Source organism: Quercus robur, chromosome 3 (genome assembly GCF_932294415.1).
Source record: "Quercus robur chromosome 3, dhQueRobu3.1, whole genome shotgun sequence".
Classification (NCBI taxonomy): Eukaryota; Viridiplantae; Streptophyta; class Magnoliopsida; order Fagales; family Fagaceae; genus Quercus; species Quercus robur.
Genome location: NC_065536.1, coordinates 17,828,277 through 17,838,507, shown reverse-complemented (window position 1 = coordinate 17,838,507; position 10,231 = coordinate 17,828,277). Strand labels below are relative to the sequence as shown.

The 10,231-nt window shown below is 34.3% G+C and overlaps 1 long non-coding RNA gene and 1 pseudogene across 1 annotated transcript; one reads left to right on the top strand and one right to left on the bottom strand.

Annotated features, from left to right (window-relative positions):
- Positions 1 to 967: 967 nt before the first annotated feature.
- On the top strand, positions 968 to 1,917 carry LOC126717326 (uncharacterized). Its single transcript, XR_007652523.1, has 2 exons — positions 968 to 1,194; positions 1,493 to 1,917. It is a non-coding gene; the product is annotated as an uncharacterized LOC126717326 (long non-coding RNA).
- Positions 1,918 to 3,771: 1,854 nt separating this feature from the next.
- Positions 3,772 to 9,732, bottom strand: LOC126719346 (probable LRR receptor-like serine/threonine-protein kinase At3g47570; annotated as a pseudogene).
- Between the last annotated feature and the right edge of the window lie 499 nt (positions 9,733 to 10,231).

The following is a 10,231-nucleotide window of genomic DNA, read 5'->3' as shown; positions in this document are numbered from 1 at the left end:
ATTTTGGATATACACCACTGCCAGTTTCTTTAAGATTTTTTTTTCTCTCCTGTGTGTGTATGTTAAAAATACTTAGTATTCTTAAAAAAAAAAAAAATCAATACTCTGAGAGTAATTAATCATCATTCTTCTTATATGATAGTGGGTCACATTTTTAAATTTATTATAAGATCCATCATTTATGTGAGATGAGAAAATATTACTTCCAATTTATTAAATAATTTCTCACATAAGTATCTAAATTCAATCATTAAATACAAATATTTTTTTTTAGCAATATAAAGAAGAAATTTAATAGCTGTATAAAGCGCATTCGCTATTTTTGTTCATTTAACGAAAACTTGTTTTGTTCACTAGTATTTATATGACCACACAATGATTTCTATATATATATATATATATATATATATATATATATATATTTTTTTTTTTTTTCTTTTGTAATATGCACAGAGAAATGGAGTACACGAATATATATGCATGTTTGACATATTCCCATTTCCAATCATACTTTGATCAAGGGGGAGGCGAGCATATTGCCTTCGTCAAACAGTTTAATTAGTCAAAAGGAAATTCAAAACTAAGTATCCGTTTGGATGCACGTCCACGTCCACGTCCTTGTGTTTCTACATTTCACGTTTTTAAATTTCTTTTTTTGAAGAAGTCAGTTTTCACATGATAATGCACTATTCAGCAGTACACGGGACCCACAAACCTCTTTTTTCAATAAAACTTTCATTAAAAATGGGTCTCACGAAACTATTCACACATTTAAAAATTATAGTGTTTTCAGTTTTCAGTTTTCAATTTTCAGCAAAATAAGTAATATCCAAACGGATCTTAAGAAAGTTCATACATTAGGTATTTTCTTTTTCTTTTCTAATGTAACTTTCCTTCTTACGTTTGACATGTCCAAAATTCATAGAGGGGAAAAAAAGAAAGAAAGAAAAAAAATTAAGTTCCAAAACCATCCCTCTATTTAATTACCTAGCTATTCTTCTAAAACTATCCATTCTCATCCTCACTATACCTCTAATAACCTTGAGCTTCTGCTCCCTTCATCTTATAATATCAGTAGAGAAAACATGTCCTCAACCGCCTTCAAAGTGTTGGCAATGACTATTATTTTAGCATTGGTGTTGCTCGTGTCCACTGGTGCAATAACTTATGATGCAACACCAACTTTCAAACTCGGTTTGTAGAAACCCTACTTGCATTGTTTTAATTAATTTTATGTTGCGCCGAACTGTACATCTTTTGCTATATAAGACTATTATCACTTTGAATATTCCTTCTTTGCTTTCATTGAAGCTTATATGAAATCTTACTTTCCCAAACTCTTTTACTCTTCTCATAATAAGAGTGCATGATTTAAGTCATGTACTTATGCCATATATACATATATGATATATGGTTAGTAAGAATTAAGCTCGATCAAAAGCATTGTAATTATCTTCGAGCAACTCATAGATGCATAGTTTCCATGTTGCAGGACGAAGACTTTTTGATGAATATCCGCCTGGATATCCAACTTCTGGAGGTGGAGGCTACCAGCCCCCAACGTAACGCACCCATAATTGCTGAGAGAGGATAGAAGAGTATCATCAGCTGATTCCTAAACAATTGGAGGCAAAAGATCTATGTTACCTACTATTATTGTCTATTTCTTTTAATAATTGATAATTCTATGTTATCTACTATTTGAAGACAAGTCATCAGATATTGTATATGCATGCTAATGCTATTCTATGTTTGATGCCTAAATTAAATAAGATATCATTAGGGTCTCTGATCATAGTGTGCAAAAAATATGTTTGAATAAGATGTACTCATACGTAAGGACTGTGGCACTGTATTTACTTGAATATTAAAGTGAATCAATAAAAAGTTAAATAAGATGTGAAATTTTACGATTAACTATTGGAATAAATGAGGTTATTCAAAGGAAATATTCCCTTTACATTTTCTTTTTTGGATTCATCTTGATTCAATACAGAAGATGCTGGTCAATTAGCGTGAAATTTTCTTTACGTGCTTGTGGTTGTGCATCCTACACATAAATGTTGAGAGTTTAATGAAATAGGTTGATTATGGAAGGCAAAGTAATGATAGTAACTAGTCGAGATTAGCGAGAATCACTGGTGCCCTACTCCTGAAGCGCTTACATATATATACACACACATATGTATACATTATATTGTATATTAGTGTGTAAATTGCAATTTAGTATGCTAATATATACTTAAAAATGAATTGTACGGAGTAGTTTTGTATGTTGACTCGCCCAAAATATGGGAAGCGGTTTAGAAGTTTCGTTACATCTCGTCCTCTTTTAGAAACAAGCTTCTTAAAATTCATGGTATTCCTTGTGTTTTCCATTGCGGACTTCCTATATACAGGAATTGCTTATGTCCAATATGTGGTCTGAATTATTTGAAGTATTGTCAGCGCCAAAAAAAAAAAAAAGAACCTTATTATATACACAACATAATAAGTTAAACAAATCAAAACCAGAGTACCAAGTTAATAGAATTGAGTTCCGGTTTTAAAAAAAAATAAAAAATAAAAAGGAAAGAAATGATTAGTTCTAGAGATGAAAAAAAAAATCTATTATGCATAAAATAAAAGGTTATGAGAAATGAAAAACATGAGAGAGAGAGAGAGAGAGAGAGAGAGTTTGGGAGAAAGGATTTTGGGAGAAAAGTCTAGTATTAGGATTGACTATGGTAGGCCATCCATGATTCCATTCATTTGACCCAACTGCCACCGGAGGCTTGAAAGCACCATTGTAGAAGAATCATAGGAAAGTTCTGTTTTTTTTTTTTTGAGTTTTTTATTTTATTTTTATTTTTAGTAATAATAATAAGGAAAGTTTATTACTCTTATGTTTGTATTTCCGCCATATCAGTTACTACAACGGAAATAGCGTATAGCGTGGACCGCGGAGGGAAGGCCTTATTCTATAGAATTGAAAGTATTAATAGGATTTATTGTAATTAATACAGTAATTTTTAAATAAAAAGAAATATATTATTTTCTTTATTTTTGAGGTATGAGAATGGGACAATATATAAAGCCTATTTTGGATCCAGGCAGCCCTTGCCTGTATCCATATCCTTTTGGTTTTCCTTCCTAGTTTAAAGATTCTCATATGAATGTTTTAACTAGGAATATATATAAACATAGTGAAATTCATCATCTGAAAATACTTGCAAACCCATTTATGAATATGTAGGCTTGCCTTGGGGATTTGACCCTACCATGGGATCTTAGGCCAAGTATGTATACGAGAGTATGTTCTTGATGGATGAATATAGAGCAGTAAGGGAAACAGGGAACTTCTATGGCATAAAATGCTACACTTTGGGTTATGCTAATGTTGACAAAACAGGGGATAAGTTGAATCAGATTGAGCAGGGAATAGAAAAGACATCGATTGATTTCCTACGAAAACCACAGAAAATGTTTCCTAGAGCATGTGAAGCAGTAAGGTTAAAGGAAAATGAAAACAGGATAGCTCAATTTGCATTCATTAATGGGGGTCTAAGCTTTTATCTTATCTTATTTTAGCAAATATACACATAAGCAATTTCTGAACTGCCTCAATTTGGGGTTTGACAAAGAAAATGCAATACAGTTTGACATATGATCACATTAATTGGCCGATAAAGAGACTAACATCAATTTTCAGCTCTAGCCATAAAAAATATATAAGCTTAAATAGCTTGAGCAATAAACATAAACTCTGTACAAAAGTGTTAACGCAATGCTTCAAAATCCAATAAAACTCCTTTTAATCTCTTGCAACTTGGATAAGGATTCTCTCATACTAAAACGTTCTTTTGATGAATGAGCAACACAAGACAATCCAACTCTCACCAGCAGCCACACACTCCTCACCTCTGAAAGCACTGTTGTTGCTGCTGCTGCTCTCTCCACCAATAGAATGACTAGTACTGCTGCTTCGTGTTAAAGATTCAATATCCTTGAAAAGCCTTGGATCAGTAATATCCAAGATTTTACACTCGTGCATTTCAGATACGAACTTGTTTAGGCTTAAACCATCCTGGAACATCCTATCTGTGGGCTTCTTCGCAATTATCATCTCAAGCAGTAGTATTCCAAAACAATAGACATCCCCACTAGTTGAAGCCTTTCCACCCAAGCCATACTCTACAAAAGAATTCAGGATATTAGGATCAAGAAATTATGAAAGCCTAAAGAAACAATGTAGGAAACAGTGTTAAAATTTTCTGTTGTCTTCCTTTCTAATACGTTCTTTGGGGTCAAATATATGTAGCAAGAGAGGTAGAGTGGAAACATGGTCGGCACTTGAAACCAGTTGGGATGATACTATGATAAATTATAATTTTTCCTAAAAGCTTAATCTATTAGGAAATTGTGAATTTAATCATCAATTCCTTTCAAGTTTCATACAATAAGATCAACATACCTGGAGCAATGTAACCAATTGAGCCTTTTAGTCCAATTGTGCTACTCTTATTCTGCAATGAATCATGAGAAAAAAAACCTTGCTAACCCAAAATCTCCAACATGAGCAGTCATATCTTCGTCCAAAAGCACATTTCCAGGTTTCAAATCACAATGTACTACTGGTGGATCACAGTCATGATGTAGTTAATCTAAGGCAGTAGCTACATCAATTGCAGTATTCAGTCTCTGGGTTAAAGTCAGAGTTGAACCACCCTCAACATCCTCTGGATACAACCACTTATCCAAGTTACCATTAATAACCAAACCCTTGAATACAGCTCCTGTATGATCAATGCTAGAGCAAGAAGTGAACACCTTAACAAGGTTCCGATGCCGGATGTTTCTTAGAGCTTCATATTCTGCATCAAAACTCTTGGAAGCTTTACTTTGTGCCAAGTCTAGAACCTTCACTGCAACTGTGGTCTGGTTCCATTCTCACCAGTACTTAAAACAGCTCTATAAACAGACCCAAACGCTCCCTTCCCTAACAAATTTTCTGTGGCAAACCCATTTGTACCATGCTGGATTTCTGAGTAAGATAGCCTTGGGGGTAAACCTTTGACTACAGATGAAGTTCCATTGTTTCTCATCTTGCTCTTCTTTTTGGTGACTAGTGCCTACACTAAACACAATGCACAGACAAGCACAATGATAGCAGAAATTGGAAACGTGACTTTGAGTACTAAATGAGAATTTGACTTCTTTTTTGTGACACAAGTAGTGACTCTTAGCTTTTCTGCAGCATCATGGTCAAACGCACAGAGCCCGGAGTTTCCCTGGAGAGAATCCCAGCTGATGTTTGCAAAGACACCATTTGTCGGTACTTCTCCTTCCAAGCTGTTGAAAGACAAATTTAACATCTGCAAAACTTGAAGGTTCTGTAACTCTTTGGGGATAACACCTGAAAGATTGTTAAAAGAAAGATCCAAGCTCTCCAGTGACTTTGGTATTGAGCCAGTTATCTTGTTTCTAGCAATGTTGAGAATGCGAAAACTTGAGTATGTCTGGGTTATTGTTGGAATATTTCCGGACAACTGGTTACCATAAACATCCATGAATTCAAGCTGTCTCAAATCGCCAAAAATTTTCAGGTAAAGAACCGATCAAAGAGTTATTTGCCAATTGCAAAAAGTACAAATCGGGAAGCTCAAAATTTTGCTTTGTATTACTCCCATTGAGCCCAGACTGTGCTAGATAAAGTTTCTTCAATTCCTGGCATGTTGCTAAACTCATAGGAATTCTACCAGATAACTGGTTGTTTCCCATATTGAGCAGATATAATTGTTTGAGATTGCTAAAGATATCCAGAATTTCTCAGGAGAAGAGGTTTCCCAATGGAGTTCAGTATTTGGCCTCCAAAAGAATTTTGTTGAATTGATAAGGCTACAAGGTTTTGGTACCTCTCACATATTTAAATTTCGAGTTTTTTGTAATCTAAAATTATATATAAAAAATAATTTTATGGATTAAATGACAAATAACATCCGATTGACATAAAATTTTAACGTATTTTAAACATATAAAGAACATGCAATTCATCGATTAGATTTTCAAAATATGTAACAATGTTAATTCATTTAGTAAGAGTGACTACAACAAAATTTGTAGCCAAATTTGGTCTTAAACTTTGGTTCCCTTAACAATATATTAGATCCTTACAAATAAAAAGAAAAAGTCCAAGAAAAATTTTATTTAACTAAACTTTTGAAGAGATGTAACTTACAACATTGATAATGAGACTATCATATAACAATTTCAAAATAAAATAATTTGAAGAAGAAAATCGTAAGATTTTATGTATTTGTGTGTGTGTGTGTGTGTTTTTTTTTTTTTTTTGGTCAATGTATGAAATTCTCTTTTTATTAGATTTTGTATGATTTAAGGATCCGTTTGAGAATAACTTATTTAACTGAAATTGTAAACTTTTTGCTAAAATTATTGTAGATAAAGTTAAAAGGTAGTTGAAATAGTACAACGAGACTCACGAATAGTATCAAAAGGTGTCGTGGGAGCCATGAATAGTAGAAAAAAAAAACTAAATAGTAAAAAAAACTAGTTTTTTAAGCCATGTCAAATGCACACTAAGGGACTGTTTGATAGCGTATTTTGAACAACAGTTTTCAATGTTTAAACAACATTACACGTATTTCCATACAATTTTTTACCTACACGTATTTTCAAAAAATATAAACAACGTTATTAGAACAACATTACCAAACGGGTCCTAAGTTTCTTAATGACCACCCTCAAAAAAGTTTCTGGAGCCGCAATTAAATGAAACGAAAGCTTGGTGCTAGTGACCAGAACTCAAGTTATAGGTGCAAGCTAGCATCAATGGCAGCATGGAGTTTAAAATAAACAACTCGATTGGGAAAAGGAGACATGCTGAAATTAATAGGCAAAAGCTTGATGATAAGAGAAAGAAAAGGACCATTCACAACGGTAGCCATTGAGCTTAGTGAGAGCATTAGTAAGAGTAGGGTTTATCCACTTCTAATATGGAGTGTCATCCATATCCGAAGCCATAGAAATGACTAGAAGCTGAGAGATATATGTGCTTTTCTTCCGTATTACATATGAAGTTAGCATGGAATTCTTGCACAAGTAGTGAACAAGATGGCTCAAGATCCTGAACAAGGCTCAACCAACCCCAAATCACAGGAAATCCTTGAAATTCTAGTATGACTAAGACTCTCTTAAGTCCAAGGAATGCCCTCTAACTCTCTAAGAGAATTGGACTTACTGAACTCTTGTATAAATGCGTATTCCACATGCTCTATGGAAAACCTATCCTCATGCTAAATGACTTGAAATGTTTTCCAAAACATGTCATATCAAAATTTGATAGTTTAGGAATTTTATAGAATGCCAAAATTTTCCAGAATAATATTGTTTTTTATTTATTTAAAAGAATGACGGAAGCACCATTTTTTGGTTTATTTAAAAGAAATGATGGAATCATGCATAAATAGAAGAATATTTGGAACTAAATATTTTGATTTTGATTTTAATATTTCAAATAGTTATAGTTAGGAAATTACCTTTTTTTTTCTTTAAAAAAAAAAAAATTACCATATAGTATGGCAATGGACTATGGTTAAAATTTTGTTGTAGTGTCTGCTCTATTTTGAAAATATTAATAGGATTTCTTGTAATTAATACAGTTATTTTAAATAAATAAAAAGATATTATTTTCTTTATTTTTGAGGTATGAGAAATGAGAATGGGTCAATATATCCTTGGGATCTTAGGCATGTATGTATACGAGAGTATGTTCTTGATTGATTCAAATAGGAACCTTCTATGGCATAAAACTTTACACTTTGGGTTATGCTATTGTTGACACAACAGATGATAAGTTCAACCAGATTGAATAGAGAATAGGAAAGACATCGATTAATTACTTACAAAAACCACTAAAAATTATTGCTAGAGCATGTGAAGCAGTAAGGTTAAAGGAAAATGAATACGAGATAGCTCAATATGAACCAAGGGATTTTGCATTCATTAAAGGTGTGGTCTAAGCTTTTATCTTATTTTAGTACATATTAACATATGAAAATTTCTGAACTGCCTCAATTTGGGGTTCGATAAAGAAAATGCAATACAATTTGACATATGATCACATTAACTGGCCATCAAAGAGACTCACATCAATTGGCAGCTCTAGTCATAAGAAATATATAAGCTTAAATAGCTTGAGCAATAAACTTAAACGCTGCACAAAAGTGTTAAGGCAATGCCTCAAAATCCAATAGAACTCCTTTTAATCTCTTGCAACTTGGATAAGGCTTCTCTCATAGTAAAACGTTCTTTTGATTAATGAGCAGCACAAGATAATCCTACTCCCACCATTGCAGCCACACACTCCTCACTTCTTAAAGCAATGTTGTTGTTGCTGCTGCTGCTGCTCTCTCCACCAATAGAACTAGTACTACTTCTGCTTGGTGTTACAGATTCATAATCTTTGAAAAGCCTTGGATCAGCAATATCCAAGATTTTACTCTTGTGCACTTCAGAGATGAACTTGTTTAGGCCTAAACCTTCCTGGAACATGCTATCTGTGGGCTTCTTGGCAATTATCATCTCAAGCAGCAGTATTCCAAAGCTATAGACATCCCCACTGGTTGAAGCCTTTCCACCCAAGCCATAATATAGAAAAAAATTCAGGATATTAGGATCAAGAATTCCCAACCAGAAATTATAAAAGCTTAACACTGCAGGAAACATAGTGTTAAATATTCCTATTTCTTTCTTTCTAATATGTACTTTGGGTCAAACGTAGCAAGAGAGTAAGAGTGGAAACATGGTCGGAACTTGAAACTAGTTGGCCTGGTACTGTGATAATTTACCATTTGTCCTAAAAATTTAATCTATTAGGAAATAGTGAATTTAACCATCAGTTCCTTTCATGTTTCATACAATTAAGATTTTCATACCTAGAGTAATGTAACCAATTGAGCCTTTTAGTCCAATTGTGCTGCTTTCATTCTGTGATGTATCATGGGAGAGAAATCTTGCTAACCCAAAATCTCCAACATGAGCAGTCATATCTTCGTCCAAAAGCCCATTTCCGGGTTTCAAATCACAATGGACTACTGGTGGATCACAGTCATGATGTAGGAAATCTAAGGCAGTAGCTACATCAATGGCAATATTCAGTCTCTGGATTAGTGTCAGAGTTGATCCACATTCAACTTCCTCTGGATATAACCACTTATCCAAGTTACTGTTAGACATGAATTCCATAGCCAAAGCCTTGAATGCAGCTCCTGTCTGATCAATGCTAGAGCAAGAAGTGAACACCTTAACAAGGTTCCGATGGCAGATGTTTCTTAGAGCTTCACATTCTGCATCAAAACTCTTGGAAGCTTTACTTTGTGTCAAGTCTAGAACCTTCACTGCAACTGTGGTCAGGGTGCTATTCTCACCTGTACTGAAAACAGCTTTGTAAACAGACCCAAACGCTCCCTTCCCTAACAAATTTTCTGGGGCAAACCCATTTGTTCCATGCTGGATTTCTGAGTAAGATAGCCTTGGGGGAAAACCCTTGACTACCGATGAAGAAGTTCCATTGTTTCTTATCTTCCTCTTGTTTTTGGTGACTAGTGCCCACACTAAACACAATGCACAGACAAGCACAATGATAGCAGAAATTGGAATAGTGACTTTGAGTACTAAATCAGAATTTGACTTCGTTTTTAATTTGTGACACAAGTAGTGACTCTTAGCTTTTCTGCAGCATCATGGTCAAATGCACAGAGCCCGGAGTTTCCCTGGAGAGAATCCCAGCTGATGTTTGCAAAGACACCATTTGTCTGTACTTCTCCTTCCAAGCTGTTGAAAGACAAATTTAACATCTGCAAAACTTGAAGGTTCTGCAACTCTTTGGGGATTACACCTGAAAGATTGTTGAAAGAAAGAGCCAAGCTCTCCAGTGCTGCTAGATTTTCCAGTGACTTCGGTATTGGGCCAGTTATCTTGTTTCTAGTTTCTGAAGCTTTCCGATGGACCTTGGTACTTGGCCCTTGAAAGAGTTTTGTTGAATTGATAAGGCTACAAGGTTTTGGTACCTCTCAAATCCTTGAGGGAAACTACCGGTCAACAGATTATCATCCATACAAAATTCTTGGAGTTTGACTGATAGATTTGCAACAGAACTGGGAAGTTCGCCGGATAATTGGTTGGAATTCAGTTAGATATCCTCTAGCTGGGTACAGTTAGTGAGGGAATCAAA